This window comes from Diceros bicornis, chromosome 16 (assembly GCF_020826845.1).
Source record: "Diceros bicornis minor isolate mBicDic1 chromosome 16, mDicBic1.mat.cur, whole genome shotgun sequence".
Taxonomy (NCBI): Eukaryota; Metazoa; Chordata; class Mammalia; order Perissodactyla; family Rhinocerotidae; genus Diceros; species Diceros bicornis.
In genome coordinates, this window is record NC_080755.1 from 25305958 (window position 1) to 25325548 (window position 19591).

General features: G+C 37.5%; 1 pseudogene; it reads right to left on the reverse strand.

Moving 5' to 3' along the window:
- Positions 1-8370: 8370 nt before the first annotated feature.
- Positions 8371-19591, reverse strand: part of LOC131415136 (rho GTPase-activating protein 42-like) — a 31217-nt pseudogene continuing 19996 nt past the window's right edge.

The following is a 19591-nucleotide window of genomic DNA, read 5'->3' on the forward strand; positions in this document are numbered from 1 at the left end:
TTAAAAAGAAAAAATCCATCTATGCAATGAACAGCAGATAAGCATCTTTTCTTCAGAAGTGAATGAAAGCACCCTGCGTGAAAATAAAGTTCCACTGCTTGGAGATGTACGGTTTATCACTAATTAAAAAGTCACCGAGGAAATGTGATTTTCAGCATTACTAGCGTGGTAGCTATGGAAATGTGCTGCTCAGATGTGCTGCAGGGGATTTTGCTGCACCTACCCTCTGGATCTACCATTGTGTGCAAGCCGAGGCCATGCTTCCTGTGGGCTGTTCCAGTGCTGAGCACGGTGCGGGTACCAGCACAAGTCCATTCCAACAGGGCACAGGGCTCTTCAATGGGTGACTTTAGCTTGAGCATCTCATACATGGCTGTTCAAATTTTTCTTAAAACTGCTCTATAGTCCAAGGTTCTTTTTTCCCAGTCCTCCTGCTTTCCCCCTCTCCTTTCACAGGTGTCACATCTGCGTTGCATTCTGGATACTTCTGTCTTCTTCTGTCTTTTTCCCCATTATTCTTCACATGCACTTCCTCCAATAAATTTTTGAATGTCTAATCCTGCCTTGGTGTCTACTTCTTGGAGAACCTGAACTGACACACTAATAATAAATCTAAAGGAAATGACAGTTTTTACAACCTTTGTATATTAGTTTACATGAAGAATTTCCTCTCTCCAATATCATTGCATATGAAACAGATGGAGCCCTAGATATGGTTAGCCAGTAGCACGGGTTTAAAGTCTCATTTTAAAAATTGAATTAAGTATATTAGCATTTATTTCAATATTCAACAATCACATAGCTACCAAGAATTTTAGTTAAGACTTCTTAAACCAAAGGATGCTGTTATCAGCAATACTGATATAAATAATGTAATCCATTGAATGATAAATTTCATAAAGTGCGAAAAGACAAGAAAAAGGAAATAAACAACCAACCCTAAAATTACTCTAAAAGGATTTTGTTCACTAATTTATTCTGTTGTAGAATTGTTTTAGTTAATCAAATAAAAATTGAATACCAAAGTTAAAATACTATGAAATGACATGACATACCTTTAATATGTGTTGGAAAAGACAGATGAGGTCCTTTTATGTGATAAAGTAAAGGGAGCATTAGTAAATTTATCAACAATTGTGTACTATTTAAAAAATCCTTGCTTGCCAAAAATTTTGTTTCTATCTTTGTAGCAGTTAAATAAGGATAAGCTTAGGCATGCAGAAATGGAACCATACTCCTCCCATTTGTGTTCTATTTAAAAAGATGTAATGCTTAAACTTGAAAATCTGTATGAACATGTAATACTAGATTGGATGATTAATTTGTTTGAAATGGATACAAAATATGTTAGCTAATCATTCAGGAAGAATTAATTAAAAAATGATTTTTAAGCCAACGTATGATTTAATATATCTAATTATGATAAGTTTTGGACCCAATTAAAACTTACATACTCACTGCTTGGAAAGAAACTAAATTTATTATTAGAGCATTTCCAGCTACATATTTCCATTAAAACGGCTGTCTTTATGCAGTAGTACTGTTACTGAACAGTAACAAAACCAATTGCAAATATATAGGAAAGAAATTTGAGGGGTCTTTTTTAATAGCGGAAAAACCAAATTCTATTAAATTAGCAGAGACTCATGAAATGGAGGAATCCCATTGAACTTCTTTATTAAAGGTGATTTAAACAACATTTCATATTCACTTACTAATTTTTGAAGAGTATGTATGAAAATTATTTGTTTGTTAGATGCATTTTGTTGATTTTCAGTCCTATAATGACAGTCCCAGGAGGTCTAGTCTATATAATTGTCTCTTTTTAAATTTCCAACTTCTTTTCTAATTCTATATAATCTCTAAGTCTTTTTAAACTACAGAAACTGAATATTTCCCTCAATAGACGGTAGAATTTTGTGTCAAAGATTGCTTCTTCTTTCTTTGAGAAATAGATCCCCCTGCATTTTGGCTGGTCACATGGTCACATTCCCACTCTCTACTGTATCTAGGTATGATCATGTGACCAAGTCTGGGTCAATGGCATAAAGAAGAGATAATGTTTGCAATTCAGAATCATCTCCTTAATGATGGAGCCCTGTATTCTGGATGTCCTTCCCCACCTGCTGGTGGTTGGGAAACAGTGACAATGCTGCCACCTTGGAAGCCACATGTTGGCATTGCCCAAGCCATCTGATCTGTCCTGGACTGTTCACCTCTAGTGGTGTGATAAGTAAAATTTATTGTGCTTAAGCCACCTAATTTGAATCTCTTTGTTAGCCTATTTCTTAACAATACAAATTTTAAGACATGATTTGTTGTCTGTGATACTTGTTACTACCCCATTCTATGTCATAACACGGAGAATTATTTTGACATTAACTTACATCTAAGAGCCAGCTTATTTGTGATAATACCTTGTTCCTCATTGTCTCCAACCTCCACAGTCTGTAATTTGTCTTGGCATATTATTTCTATTTCCTTTGTTGTCATTTCCTTATTTCTGTCCTCAATTACAAAAACAAAAGAAAACCAAACCTGTCCTATTTTTACTTATCCTAACCTCAATTTTTATTCTGTATTTTTCTGTACTTTTTTATGGATGGCCTCTGATTTTCTACTTTTCTTAAGCCAATATTTATTAATTTTAAGTGGGTTCCAGCATCAGGCTACTTCATTATCTCCTCTTGTTTACTCACATCCATGCAATTTACATGGAAATGCAAAATTTTGTTTTCAATTACTTTTTTATTTGCCTTTATATTGCAGGTAAGAAGTACATGTAATTTTTTGGAAATTTTGTGTTTAGTTAGGTTATGTTATCCGTGAACTTTATTTCAGGATAGTAAATGGGGCGTGTCTTATAAAACTAACATTTTATAACAATATGTGCTATAAAAAGTGAGTATTGGGTCTGAAAGTCTTGGAATCATTGTTCTGGCAAGTGGCTTTGGAGATTTCACCCCCTAGCTCAAGTGGCTTATCCAAGACTGTCTTACAAATACATATATTACTTTTCCTGAGAAGAAATAGGGTAAGTACAATCTGCCTGGGCCAGCAGGTTGGTGCCTAATTGGGACTCTTTACTGGGGCTCCCTAGGCCTTCAATTATTCAGCTCTAAAGCATCTACAGTAATGAGAAATGTTTCAAGGAATGTGCATCATGGGAAAAGCCAGATTTTACTTAAGGTGAAGTAGTGAAAGCAATATTAGATGATGTTACGGGTGATGTTCAGGCAACTGTTCTAGAAGAACAGATACCACAGGAACATGGGGACATGGTTGGACAGAAGAGTGTAGATTGGGATCTGGAGTTTTATAAATAGTTACAAGGATCAGAAACTGGGGAAAACAAAGGAAGAGGAAAATTTTCAGCTGGAGAATAGGAGCATACGAGGGATTTTCATTTATTCATCCATTAACACAATTGCGTTGCATCTCTTCCACAGATTGCAATAAGAATTAGAGGGAGAATGTGAAGCAAAAATGATTTATAATTCTTATGAATCTTGCAGTGTAGTAGTTAGAAATATCAAGTGTGTTGACTTGGAGATGATTAGTAGCTACTATTTACTGAAAGACTATTGTAGGATATGCAATAGACTAGGTATTTTCTATGTATTATCTCATTTATTGCCAATATTCATTGAATTATATGCTTTAAATTATAAATTTTATTGTATGTAAATTATACCTCAGCACACTTGATTATATGTATTAAAAAAAACCCTGCATATGTACTTACTTGGAACTTTATTACCAAAATAAACTAGACTATATTCATCTTTCAATTTGATTAAACCTTATTGTGGTAAAAACACGTGAGTTCACCCATTTCAGGGAGGAGTTACAACATCCATGAACCTTTATCCAGTTGCAAAAGATGGTAAAAGCAATAAACTACATTGCACCTTTAGGAAGAAGCACAGGTACCAAAAATAGTACGATGTAGGTTAATTCTCTACACTTTTCAATTTGCCTGAAGCTGTCCCTAAGCAGGCTATTCTGAATCAGGAAGACTAATTTTGATTCTATTCCCTCTAGACTTTATTTGCATATGTTTGTTATCTTCACTGCATTTAAGTAAATCAGACTAATTACTGTAAACAAACATACATGAGAAGCAATATTTGGACAGTGATGATCATCTTAAAATGTGACTACAGAATGTGACTGGAATTTCATTAAAATTAAAAATAGAAGTCCCTGAGGAAGAAAACTTATATATGAATAAAGTTGATTCTTTAATATTACATTAGCTGGGCATATTATTATAGCAGGGAAGGGATACAATTCTGCCACACAACTATTCGGACCATTTAATATTCTTTTTGTGGAGTAAAAAGAGCGAGAATATTTGGTGCATAAATGGTTTGAAAAGTGTTTACTTGTACATTGTCTTGGCATCAAAGAATTATCATTAAAATATCATTATCATTATCTGAAAGACAGTATTACAAAAGTAAATAATTTCTCTCAACACACAAGACTGAAATATCTTATTTTAAGCAAAGTTATATTTAACAAATTCCAGGAATGTAGACTTAAATGCAGTGATGGGGTCATTAAATATGCATTTACTGAATTCATTTTATGTTTCAAGGACTGTTATTACTGGCTATTTCACCCCTTCTGCTTTTCAAAAAAAAAAAAAGCTGAAAGTTAAATATTTCAGACAAATTACTTTAACCATTGTATATATAAATAAGCATTAGTTTTAAGAGCTTTCAAAGTTTAAATGAAAGGAGAGAATTTTGAGTATAAAGAAAACAGTACCTTAAAGATTTTTTTCTCTAAATGATGGTGAAGGGGAGCAGAATTTGCCACTCCAAAATGTGCCTCTTTGGCATACGGATTACCTTCAGTTGGTTATTTTTAAGAAACTGCAGACACTCTGAAAACCAGTAGAAGTTACCCTTTTTTAAGAGAAATTTACATTTATAAGGGAAATCTCCATTTGTAAGAGTGTCTCTGTTCCCCGTACCAGAAAGAAGAGGATGCCTAATATCTAGAAACATATCAATGGAAAAGGCATGGATTTAAATCTGCGTAACAACCATACCCTTGTTTACTGTGCTTTGCCTGATAACCTCCCATAACTGGCTCCTCTCAACCTCAACCTCTTTTGTCTCTGGCTGGAGATGATATTTAAGGTGGCAGCTAAGGCCATTTTTGGGAGTAACTCAGTTTTCCTGGGTATCTCCCTTGTGTAAAGGAGGTATAAATGTTATTAAACTCCTGTTTGTTTTTCTCCTGTTAATCTCTATTTTATTACAAAGGGGGGGTCGCAGTCAAGAACTTAGTAATTACCTAGTAATTATTCATTAAGTATTTTTAAATAAATGGATGAAGAAATGAATGAACATTTATTTTAAAAGCTTAACAGTATTGCTAAAGTTGATGAATAATAACCTGAAAACTCAGAAACAAACCATTCTATAATTTTTTAATTCATTTTTCCATTCAACTGCTCAGAGATAAAACAGACAAATAAAATATATGGTACCTATATTCAATGAACTTAGAAGTTCTAAGGTAGAGACAGACTTATAAGCAAATAATTGCTTCAAAGCATCATAAGTCTCTGAAGAAAAAGATTGAAGGTGATGGCTGACCTGACCCTTAGTAAAGGAACATCAGGCAAAACAAGGACAGGAAGAAGATTTTTTTTCATTTTTCTGCTAATAAGAGGCCCATAAATGATCTCCAAGCCATCACTAACTTCCTTTCCCCTCTATTATAATATGGGATCATGTCAGTTTTATTCTCCACTATGATTGGTATATGGTACTGGGTATTCCATAAATTGGTTAATTTTGAATGAATGTTGGTAGGAGAAATACTCCAAATTATGATCAATACCACAAGTTGTTCACCAGAGCAATTAGTACTCATTTTAGTCACAGGCTCTTTGATTAAGCAAGGACCAAATTTCTGTAAGATGTCTGCAGTGATATATTTATCTGCTGTTTATTGGATATGTGGGATGGCATTGAGCACCATAAATATTCAAAGTCACCTATTTGCAAAACTCTAAATACATATTCCTGCCTGAGCGACAACAGTAGTAGAATACTGGGGAAAATAGGAAGGAGAAAATAATATTGAAAAATGTTGCAGTCTCAAAATGCTTATATTATTTGGTCAGATAAGCAAAAGTACATACAACAATATATGACACCTGTTTTTAGTACTTATACAGAAGAGCAATTGTAACAATATACCATAAAGTCAAGAATCAGAAACGTGTCATTGTTTGTCTTCCCATGATAATTATTCTATAAGACAGAAGTAATAAGTGTATATGACTAGGAACATCATTGATTTGATTTGATCCAGTATTTACATGTTCTATGACCTTGGGAGAGTTATATAATCCCCTGGAACCTCAATTTCTGCCTGCTCTTCATCTTTCATAGAATTCTTTAGATTATGCAAATTGTTAGCAGCAAGGAAAGTTGTTTCTGGCATATGGAGTTATTAAAAAAATGTAAAAAGTGATAAAACCCAAAGAAGTTTAAAATATTACGTGCTTAATGTTGGGGACCAATGTCAAATGAATAAACAGAAACCTCGTTAAATTGGAGTGGGGAGGCCAAAAAGGGGAGCTTTTACACTCTACGTCCACAGCAAAGCCCAACAGGAAGAAGAAAGACTTGCTCTTCTTGACTGGCAGGAAGCTCAGCCAATGAGAGACGGTCACAACTCAGCCAATGAAAAGCCACTACAAATCAAACTCTCAATTCCTCTAATGGACTGTCTGTTTACAAAAGCCCTCCCAACTTCCTCTTCCTCTCTATAGAAGAGTTTAATCCTCCCTGGTTGCCGGGGGACTTGCACACGGCTTGCCATGGTTGCAGCCTCCTAACTGCAATTCTTTGCGCATCCCAAATAAATCCATTTTTGTGGAGAAACAACTGGCTGTCTATTTGTTTAAGGTCAATACCGATATAGAGTAACTTAGTTAAAAAAAAGCAACAACAACAAAACAAAATACCCAACATGTCCAAATACGGGAATGTCTTATCAGAAACATTTTTGAGAAGCTAAAATAATATAGGTGACAATGTTGGACTTCACCTGAGCCCACAATGCAGTTGTGGTTAAGAAATCCCCCACTTTTTGTGTTTTAGAATGACTTTCCACAAAGAACCTCCTTTCCCATATAATTTATTTATTTATTTTTCTGTGAGGGAGATCAGCCCTGAGCTAACATCCACGCTAATCCTCCTCTTTTCTTTTTTTTTTTTGCTGAGGAAGACCAGCTCTGAGCTATTGCCAATCCTCCTCCTTTTTTTTTTCCCCAAAGCCCCCCAGTAGATAGTTGTGTGTCATAGTTGCACATCCTTCTAGTTGCTGTATGTGGGACGCGGCCTCAGCATGGCCGGAGAAGCGGTGCGTCGGTGCGTGCCCGGGATCTGAACCCGGGCCGCCAGCAGCAGAGCATGCACACTCAACCACTAAGCCATGGGGCCGGCCCCTACACTTCTTAATTCTTCTGGCTGGTCTAAGAATTAAATTGACAGGAGACAGCTTAACAGGAGAAAAACTAACAGAAGTTTAATAACATATATACCTCCTGAATACATGGAGAGATCCAGGAAAACTGAGTAGCTCACCCAAATGGCTGAAGCCACCATCTTAAATACCATCTTCAGCTAAAGACAAAAGAAGATGTTGGGGGTGGGGGAGTCAGTTATGGGAAGTCACCAGGAAAAGCATAGTAAACAAAGGTAAGGTTGCTATGCAGATTTAAGTCATTGCCTTCTCTATTGATAAATTTCTAGAGATTGAGTCATCCTCCTCTTCCTGGTACAGCAAGAGAGATACCCCTTACAAATGGAGAGTTCTCTTACAAATGTAAAATGTCTTTTATAAATGGTAACTTCTTTATATATATATATATATTTTTATATTTTATATTTATATACATAAGCAGTATATTTTTAAGAAAAAATAATAAATGAAAAATTTAAATTACATTTTTAAGTAATGACTTCAAGGTTCCTCAGAGAATGCCAGACAGTAAAGGACAGATCTCAAAATTCTTACAGCAGATTTCTAGTTTCCAAATTTCTGGGATATAGTACTTAACACAGTATTTGAGATTCTAGAATTGTTATGGGAGAGACATTGTGGAGAGCTATTTATCAAAAAAAAAAAAATCAAGATTTTTAAATAAGAAACCCCCCCAAAAATAGAAAATAAAAACAATGGCAAGCATCTACATAGTCTGCTGGTGTAGAACTTGATAGAAATTGACTGTTTTCATTTAGTGGGCTGATCTCCATATCTGTGTCAGATAAAATCATAGCACTTATCATCTGTTGCCACGGGTACCATGAAGACATTGCCATCCACTAAATAGTACTAGAGGAAGATGACATAATTTTCTGGGACTATTCCTGTTTTCGCGTTCATAAATTGCCTTCATCCCTCCTGGTTCCACTGCTGGGTACACGTTAGGAAATATCGCCCCCTGCAGGAAGGAGAGCTCGCGGCTGCGCTCTGCTTTATTGGAGTACATGGCTTGGGCTTGGTGTTGCCACAGAAGAAACTGGCTTAAGTGAACCAACATTTCAAACTGTTGCGCTTTTGTTGCCACAACGGAGCCAGGTCACTGGTAGCCATTGCTTGAGGCAATGTCTAGCCTTAGCCTCCTGCGCATTTTTGGAGACAGATCTGCGTGTGGTGGGGCTTTGGGTGTCTCTTTGGAACCTATGCATGTTAAACTTTAAATGGATCCACCGTAGCTCTTGTTTCCTTCAGCAGAAGAGAGAGATCTGAGAGACTAAGCTGAGGCTCTTTTCAGTCCTGAAAGCCCATAAGGCCCTTTCTTGGTCGGGTGGATGGGTGAGGAAACATCCCCTGGGCTAGTGACCAAGGCAACACTCTGGCAGTCTGATTCTGCATCGGTTTAGGTTACATCTTCTCTAGAACTTGATTCAGGACTAGCTGTCCAGAGACCAAGACTTTTCTGTCCATTGGAAGGTGATGGGGATGCAATCTAAGGAATCCCTCCAGATTTCTCCCTAGGCTGGCAGGAAGCTGGCTTTGTAGCGCTGTTTTGTTCAGAGGGGGGAGAGGAGAGCAACTCGGTGCTCTCCATGGGTGTACTGTCTGGGCTGCTGCTATATGAGTTGCTGTAGGGTTCTGCCGAGCACGGAGCATACCTACTTCTGGGCTTCTGGGTGCTTGTGGAGAGGTAGATTGCTCTTGTCCTTCGGGATCCAGATCAAGACTGAGGCTGAGGAAGAGCAATGCTTGGGTCTGCGGCAGTATGAAAAATCTTTTCACAGTGTTCTATCACAATTTCAACCACAATGTTCTGAAATTTAACATTCATCATGGCAGCCACAGCTTCTTCCTGTGCTCTCATTAGAGTTGGGCCAAATATGACACTAAGTTTTGAGACAGTCGTGAGATTTTATTGGCTGTGTAGTGATGTTTTGACCAGGTGCTGTATTAAGATTTCCAGCATGTCTGTTTTTCTGTAGCAATTTGTGCACCAATGCATGTACAGCCTCCACCTGGTAGTTTCGGTCATCAGATTTAACAGCAACGATAAAATCTTTGTGTAACTTGTCAGTCATCAGTGGTTCTGCAAGACACCTGAGACAGTTTTTCAGCCCACTTGTTATTGTCTTATCATCTCATAGTTCAACATCAATGTTAATATCAGGAGGGGATTTTGCTGAAAATGTGGTGTTCGTGAGTCTCTGAACTTTGGAATTCATGCCTCCTGTTTGGTAGAGGCCGAAAATGGTGATGCTTCTTGTTTCCACAGCTTGAATTCATTTTCTTACAAAGTCGAACCCTGCTTCATTTAAGTACATTTCTTCTTTCTTGCTGATAATGGCAGGCAGGGTGTAAATCAGTTCTTTCCCATCCGTGACTTCAAGCCAGGTTTTCTGATTAGCTTCTGAGAAAGCCTGCAACGTGATGATCCCATGCCTTTCGACTACTTCTATGTCAAAGCACAATCTTTTGTCAATTGAATCTGTCTTTCGTCGGATACAAGATTTTAATTTAGACGTGTCTGGGGAGCTAGTAACAAGGACATTCATTTCCCTACTGGATTTCATCTCTGAAATGCACATTGTAAATGTTTTACTTCTCTTATCATATGTACGATAATGTTTAATCCATGTAAAAACAAGTGGTTGTCTCTCCTGGACGTAAAGATAGCCTTCCATCATTCACTGGCTGGGTGGCTGTAATCTTGGTTGGTAGATTTCATCCTTTGCATCAACCGCTCTACCTCATGTCAAGTACTTTCAAAATTACTCTTGTAGTCTGCAAGTTGAACAGCAGCTGTTGCTTATATGGTGCAAATTCCTGGGTGAGTTCATATCCCTGACTATAGAAAGTAAATAAACCCTGAAGGAATGACAAGAGAGGTTCAACCAATTGAAATTTCTTTTTTTTTGCTCAAAACTCTTGATTTTTAAAGATATATTCTAGTGCTGCTTCATGGAAGTTTTGATGTTCTCGGTCAATCTGAGTATCTGCCTCTTGCGAATGAGACTCCTTTTTCTTTGCAGACAAATTTAAACGTTTGTCAAGAACAGAATAGTATTTTTCACTCTCCTTGTCAAACTTCCTCTTTCCACCTTTTGCTGCACCTATCAGTTCTTTTTGAAGTTTCTCAAGTAGCGCAAAAAATGATACATCATTAGCATTTTGAATCAGGCTTTTCCTACAAAGGTTTTCAGAACTTGTCCTATGTCTGCTGTTTCTTAAAAATAATGAGCCAAAATAATCCTTATGCCAGAGACATATTTTGCGGTGACCATTTCTGCTCCCCTACACTTGTCTTCTCCTCTCTAGGCAAAACCACACTGCTCAGGCACCGATTTTCAGATCTCTCTATTGCAATAGCCTGAATCAAATCAATTCTCTTCCCTGTTTGGTTTTTGCCAAAAAGATATTCATTTGTGTATTAACCAAATATTTACTGAGTACCTACTCTGTGCTAAGCACTGTTTGAAGTTCTGAGAATTTAGTAGTAAACAAAACACAAAAAGTTCCCGGTCTCAAGGATCTTACATTCCAGTATGAGGTGAAAGAAGATAGTAAGAATAGTAACAAATAAATATTTATGTGTTAGGTGGTGATGAGTGTTATGAAGGAATAACATAGCAGGGTAAGGGATGGGGGCAGAATGGAAAATGCTATGCTAATGTATAGGGAGGTCAAGGTGACCTGAATGCCTGGGGAGACTCACGTCTTATGGCTAGCTTGGGAAATTGCATTCTAGGCAGAAGGAAAGGTAAGTGCAAAGATAGGACTGTGATCAGTACAGAAACACAGGAGGGCAGTGTGACTGGAACTGTAGGGGTGAGGAAGAGAGGTAAGAAATAAGACAAAAGAGATGGGGGCCTATATCTGCTAGGACTTTTAGGTAGAGAGGAAGACATTGGTGGGTTTGAAGACAGAAATAATAAAATTTCACTTAAATTGTAAAGATTTTTGTTCCTACTTTCTAGAGACTATTATGAGCAAGAGTAAAAGCAGGGAGACTAGTTCAGATTCATTTGCTATGATCAAGAGGGGGAGAAATGGGAAAGGGGAGCAAAACGATTGTGACTGTCTTAGATTTTAGAGATGAAATGGTGAGAAATGGTCAGATTTCAAGTATATTTCCAAAGTAGAGCCGGCGGGCCAGGCTATTGGATTGGATGTGTAATTTCACAGAAAGAGAAAAAGAGACTGGTCTATGAAAACTCCAAGTTATTTTTTTCTTTATTTTTTTTAAGTAGCGATTGCAGAGATAGGAAATAATGGAGAGGAAATTATTAGGGTGGGTTGGGAGTAAAAGTCAAGAGTTATTTTTGGGATACGTTCAGTTTTGAGATGCATGTTTGACATCTAAGTAGATATATCAAATGTAAGGTTGAGTATATAAGTCTGGGGGATGGAGAGTGGAGGTACAAATTTGGTGGTAGTAAGTGAAGTGATATTATTTAATGCTGTGGGACTCAAAAATATCCTCCCCTAGGAGGATCTTAGAGAAGGAAACAGCTTAGAAGACTCGGTAGTCGTAGGCTTAGAGGTAGAACAGGACAGTGGCCTTCCAACTGTGTTTTCCTGTGTCTCATGAAAGGATTTGAAACAAATAGATATCCCTTTACATATTTTTAAATTGACACTAAAATTTTTCATCGTGAGTTTAAGTTGTTATAAGGAATATAATTTTATTGTTATAAATATTGATATTTTTAAAGTTTAAAGTAACACTGTTCTAGGGGCCAGCCTGCTGGCGTAGTGGTTAAGTTTGCACACTCTGCTTTGGCGGCCCAAGGTTCACGAGTTTGGACCCTGGGTAGACCTACATACCACTCGTCAAGCCGTGTTGTGCCGGCATCCCATATACAAAATAGAGGAAGATTAGCACAGATGTTAGCTCAGGGACAGTCTTCCTCAAGCAAAAAGAAGAAGATTGGCAACAGATGTTACTCAGGGCCAATCTTCCTCACCAAATAAAATAAAATAATAAAGTAACACTGTTCTATCACCTTTTAAATATCCTTAGTGATTCTAACATCATACACTTTGATGGTTACTCTTGTTCATCTGAAAATACCTGAGCAAGGCTTCCTTAACAGTCAGGAATTTTACATGTTTTCTTTTGAATAAATATTGCTATAATACTTCTTTTGCAAAATATTTCCAATATTGTATACTATTACACCTGAAAAAGTTTTAAAGCTTACCCTCTAAAATATTTCTCTGAGAAAAAAAGTCTGCGTATATTTTTAAATGTAAGTTTGTAATGTCCTAAAACCATTGAGACATAAGCCTTCTCTGTAAAAATTTCCATAAGTTTCCAAGTGTGAAAATTATTTTTGGATTGAATTGTTGTTACAATTATTAGTAGTACATTACATATAAATAGAGAAATATAAATTTTGATTATAAAGTTAATCATGAGACAGAGTTTAGCATCAATTCTATTAACGTTTCTCATTACATGTGTGTGTGTATGTATGTGTGTGTGTTCCAAAAAGGCTTGCTCACATAAGTAGATGGGAATTGACAGTGTCACTTGATTTTAAAACTCCTAAGTTTAATGACAAAAACATATAGTGATCTATAGTCAAAGATTTTTTTCACTGTAAAATGCCAGATCCCCAAATATCACCAACATAACTTATTGATAAGACAAAGCTGAGATTATTCCTTAGCATAGTAAGAGAGAAGACTACCCAGTCAGAACTTGAGGAGTGTTCCACGATTGGGGCAGAAAAGTACAATCAGATTTTATTGAGAATGTGACAGGAGTTTTAATACCCTGCAGGAGGAGGGTAAAGGGGCTTGATTAAAATTGGGTAAAGATCATAATATAACAGTTTATAAATACTGGAACCAGAATGCAAGGATTTTGTGGAGCAGGATAAATTGAAGAGTTTACGAGTCCTTCTGGAAGTTCCTTTAATGAACAATTAAGTTATTTGCCTCTGTAATAGTCTCTCTTGGAATAATAAAGTTATATGTTCTTACAACTTTAATTCTTATAACATTGAAATAGTCATGTTAATGTAGACTGTAAGATGTGTGTATGTTGGGGTGGGGGAGGGGATGGAGGAGGTAATTTTGATCCTCAATGTCCAAGCTGTATGTGGTGGTACATGGTCTCTGATTCTCATAAGATTCTACCAAACAACTCAGTAGGTTTTCCGTCAATTTGTTAAAAATAGAGATTGGAAAGATCTGACAAGCCCTGATTTGCACAACTCTTCGTCACTCAGTCATTATAGCCTTTCATTTTCTCAGCATCTAGGTTGTTATCTATATGGCGCCCTGATGTTTTTAGGGCAATGCACCAGAGTGGATTTCAGGAAAGGTGCCCGTATCTTTCTTTTGTAAAGTGAGAGAATGATGACTATGAAAGGAAATAAAATAGAACCAGCATGAATAGTCTCAGGCAAAAATAGGATGGATACAGTGATTCCCTTAAAACTATTTGCCACTGTAGCCCTTGAAAGATCTTTGTATCCCCCAGTGTATATGCACTCCTAAATTTGAAAATCACTGCTCTAGAGAAGAAAGTCCCAGAAAGGAACTAACTGAAAATAGTGTCCAGAAGTGAAGCGAAAAGAGAGTTTTAAGAAGACGAAGGTGATCCACTGTATCAAATGACGCAGCTTGGTGGAGTAAGATGAGAATTAAGTATTGACTATAGAATTTAATAATTTATAGGTTGTGGATGAGCTTGACAGTGGAGACTTGATGTTGTGGTTTAAGAAAGAACAGGATAAAAGTTATTGGAGCTAGTGAAACTGTGTAAGATTTCAAGGGGAGCAGAGATATAAGGCAAGAAATTACAAGCAAACCAGGGGCAAAAGTTTGTTTTTGTTATTTTTCAATTGCAGCAGATATATATACATGGTATATTTGTGGTTTAAAATTACAACATATAATTACAGCATATATATACACTCAGAGCATATATACATATATGTGTGTGTGTGTGTATATATATGTATATACACACACATACATATACATTCTTGTGTTAGTGCCATCAAGTCAATTCCGACTCCTGGAAACCCTGAGTATGACACAGTGGAACACCGCCTGGTCTTTTTGTGCCATCCTTTCACCTTCTGGCGCTATATCAGGCAATGCTTCGCTGCTATTCACAGGGTTTTCATGGGCAATTTTTTTGGAAGTGGGTGCCCAGGGCCTTCTTCCTAGTTTGTCTTAGTCTGGAAGCTCTCCTGAAACCTGTCCACCATGAGTGACCCTGCTGGTATTTGAAATACCTAAGGCATAGCTTTCAGCATCACAGCAACATGCTGCCACTACAGTATGACAACCTACAGATGGGTGATATGGTTCCCTGACCATGAAATGAACCCAGGCAATGAGAGGGAGCACTGAACCTTAACCACTAGACCACCAAAGCTGGCTATATATGTACATACCCCTAGTCAATATTCATTATTTACAGATTCCATATTTGTGAATTCACCTACTTGCTAAAATTTATTTTTAACTCAAAATCAACACCCATAGTGCTTTCCCAGTCATATGCAGACTTGCAGAGTGGTGAAAAATTTGAGTCACTTGATGTGCACATTCCCAGTGGAGGTCAAACAAGGTAGCCCTCTGTCTTCTATCTCAGCTCTCATACTGTAAACAAGTGCTCTTTTCACAGTCTACTTAGCATCAAATTCTTTTGCATTTTTATGCTTTTGGTTGATGATTTCACTGTTTAAAATGCCCTCCAAGTGCAATACTGAAGTGCTGCTAAGCATAAGGGGGTTATGATATGCCTTATGGAGAAATATGTGTTAGATAAGCTTCATTTGGGCATGAGTTATAATGCTATTGGCTCTGAGTTCAATGTTGATGAATGAACAACAGGGTACAATCAGGAAAAGGAAGAGGAAAGTCAACAAACTGTATGTGAAGCTACTCCGGAAAGTGCTCAAGTCACATCTATAGTGCATAATAACGCTATGGTGAAGATGGGAAAGTGGCTAAATTTGTAGATTCATGAGGTGATGACTGATAAAAAAGGCAAAGTGGACTGTACTGTTGTGAAGCTGAAAGCCAAAGAAATTTATGATCGCATGATCCAGGTCAAGAAAATGTTAAACACATCTCAGCCAGTGCTGGCTGGCTCACACATTTCAAATGGAGATCTGGCATGAAAATGTTAAACTTGAAGGCAAGGCAGATTCCACAGATCAAGAGGCTGTGGGAGAACTTAAAAAAATACCTGCTAAGTGTTATACAGGAAAAGGGTTTACAGAAGAGCTGGTTTTCAACAGTGATAAGACTAGCATATTTCACAAGGATGTTGGCAAACAAATCTATGTAATGCAAAATAAAAATTGCAAAGTTCCTGGCTTTCAATTATTCAAAGACCATGAAATTAATCATATGTAAGAAATATATATTAAATACGATGTCTTTAAACAGAAACACATGTAAAACAAAATATTGTGACTTGAGACTCTCAGGAAACTAACCCTGTATTTCTGCTAGGAGTAACAGTTTCATATTCGTTAATTCAGTGTTTCCAGTGAGTTTATAGAACAGAATTAGTGGGAATAATGAGAACTGATGTTTATATACATATATAAATACACACACACACACATACACACGTGTGTGTGTGTATGTATGCATGTGTATGTGTAAGCATGTATACACATACACACACTCTGAAATGTTCTAGTAGATATGAAAAAACTGATAATGATTGAGAGAAGGGAACTATTTTAGGAGGAAAGTCTATAAATTAATGAGGTGTTGGAATCCAATGCACAAATTGAGGTTCTTTTATTAGATTGCAGCAGTCAGCCCATCCGTTGTAATATGAGGAAAGACAAAATATATATGTACAGATACAATTGAATCTGTAGACATGTAAATGGAAGCATCTGGAAGTTTTCCAATTCCTCTACTAATGAAAAGCATGGTTAGTAACTGAGAGTTAGGAGAGAGAAAAGGTTGCAGGGGTTTGAGGAACAAGGAGCAGAGAAAGAAGAGTTGAGTGATGGAGTGAATCTACCAGGGACCTAGAGAGTAGGATTGCCTGGCAGGACCGAAGTCCCTTTGAGGTTTGTAATCATGAATTTAAAGTGAGTCCGATCAGCATTTTTATGGCTTTTCTCAATCCACTTTCACTTGTTCAGGTGCAGGTAAGAAATATGTGAAGTGTTGCATTTAACCATGTTGAAATCTTGCTGGAAGGAAGATTGTTAAAGCTACAATTTAAACATATTTTTAGAATTTTAGAATTGGAAGAAACTTTAGAAGTTTTTTTTACCTTTGGAAGAAAAAGTATTTCAGATCACAGATTTTGAAGCTGGGTGAACTTGCTTCCAAATGCCAGAAACATCTATTATTAGACTTGGCAAATTACTTTTTTTAGCAGTAAATTGGAAACAATAACATTTTTCTTTCAGAGTAGTTTAAAGATTAACATAAAACAAAGAAGAAAAATATAAAGAAAGCAGCTATTACAGAGTCAGGCACATAACTGGTGTTCAAAACACGTTCATTTGCTTCTACCTTAGTCTGCATTTAAAAATGATCGACTGGGGATGTTTAGAAACAATTTGAGAATCTCAAAAATATTTACAGCTTTTTTCTCTGCTTCTGCTGACTGTTTTTAAATTCTTCAATGGCCTTGGCAAACGAGAAACTTTAGCAGGAAAAGTTCAGTTCACTGACTCTTCTTAATCAGCCAAAATTTGCCTTTCCATAAGGCCAGAGAGTGAGAATAACGACTATTTCATGATTTGTCCATTTGCCTTTTGCTCATTACATTCTTCTTCACCACTCTTGGGTATAAGGCAAAAAGCTTTCTCTGCAGGCAGTTTACCATCAACAGAGAAAATGACAACTCTTAAGCTTCTTCCAGAAAAGAGTAAAACTCTTCAGAGAATGTTCCATGGCTCCTGAGTTAACTTTAGAATCGATGCTTTAGCATAGGGCTTCAGCATATTTAAGCAATCCCCTTTCGGTGACCATCCTTTTCTACAGAAAAGTCCATGTGGCTCCCAGTGCAGGTTCGGGTCTGGGGACAGTCTCTTGGGTCGGACATTCAGAGCTCAGGCTTGAGGTTTTAAAATTGTTCCACTTTGATAATCTGGATACATAAATAAGACAATCATCCATCCTGTTAGTTCTTTTCTGATGCTGTACCTCAATTCTAGGCACGGACTCCTACTTTGTTCTAAAATTAAGCTCACTTCAGTTCTGGCAAGGCAGCTCTGGCCTTTCTGCTCTAGACTACATCTCCATAAGGCATTACTAGTCAGTCAATGACTGGGTACTGTCGTCTCATTCATGCAGATCCTTCTCCCTCCCCCACCTTCGGCACCCAACACAACAGCTTTAGGAACATTATTTCAGTGAGAGCACCCTATGTACAAGCCACCATACTAAGCACTTTTCCTGTATCATCTGTTTATTCCCATAGTAGAGGCTACTATTACAACAACTTTACAAGCACAGATACTGAAAAAAAAAAAAGAAGTGAAAAGAAAGATACTGTCCTGGCCCTCTTGAAGCTAAACTCTAGCAGCAGAGATAATTATTAAACAACTAATTGCAAAATTAATTATGAAATTACAATAGTGATAAGTTCTCTGACAAGGCCAGATACACTAGGAATGCATTGCATACTATAGACCTGACTGGTTTTGGGGAGTCTGGGAAGTCAGGGAGAGCTTCCTTGAGGAAATGCTATCTAAGCTAAATTCCAAAGGAAGAGCTGAAATTAACTCTGATGATGGGGAAGGAGGAGAAGGGTGGTCACTTCAGAAGAAGAAACGTCTCTTCTGGAGACATTGCAGAAGGGACTGAGAATAAATGCAGAGGGACTGGAGCAACAGGAAGGAAGAGGAGTCTGAGACGAGGCTAGAGGGCAGAAGGCAGATCATGCAGGACATTCAGGCCTCCCTAGAACTTTGTTCTTTATCCTGAGAGCGAGGGGAACCTCTCTGAGTGATTTGGGGAGAGTGAGGGGAGGTGGCTACAGTGAAAGCAGGGAGACTGTTAGGAGGCCATGGCAATATTCCAAGATGATAAGAGATGATGGCAGCCTGGACTACTATGGTGGCAGACAGGAAGGAAAAAGTGAATGGGTTTAAGAGAAATTTGGTAGCGGAATTAGCTGGATATCATGGCATAGGAAGCTATGGGGGTGAGAGTGATGAATGAATGTCAGTCAGCTGGATGGAATGCTCTAAGGGCACACCTTTAATAAACCAGAAAAGCTATGTTTCTTTACCCTATAGGGATATAGGGGACACATTCTAGAATGATTACCATTTACAGTGTTTAAAAAATATTCTTACCTCAGGATATGTTTCAGGGGTTTGAAATGTTTCCTTCCACGGTACACCTCTGTCATCTGGGATTGGGAAACAAAGGGCAGGCCTACATTGACAGGTTCAGGATAGAAATTCAGCCATTGGGAGAACCCAGCTCAAGGGTCAAAGATCAACACCCAGGGGTTAATTATTTGACAATGTGCCTTTAGGTACTGAGTAGTTTATTTAGAACTCTGTATTATTGACACTTTTGGGTAATATATATCATTTATGGACACTATAATAACATGATAATTGCTATATTGTCTACCTTCTACCAGGTATACATATTACCTGATTTTATCAATCCTTATGCTAGCTTTCTAGGTTAATGTTCTGAGTGATCGAGTTACCGTTTCAAAGTTAGAAAGGTGGTAAGAGGCAGAGGCCAGGCATGACTAGGTGTGTGTCGCCCCTCCGCCTGGCTCTAGATTGTTCTGCAGCACAGCAAAGCCTGAAGGGAGACCCCGTGAACAACGTGCCTCAATTCCTTCCCACTGCTGCCTGTTGTAACTCAGAGCTAAAGTCTCCATCGTGACCCAAGTCTAACTAAACACGGGGATGAGGTATTCAACGGATTAGAAATCTTCTTCTTTCCCTTTTGATTAGAGTTTCACATTCTGATTGGTCTCACAGAAAATGGGTTAGGTGAGTCCATTTCTGTCTATTATCAAAAGCTCTATACAGTGAGGAGCGGGTGTCAGTAGAAGATGTATTTGAGATAACTATGGTTGAAAAAGCTGAGTGCATTT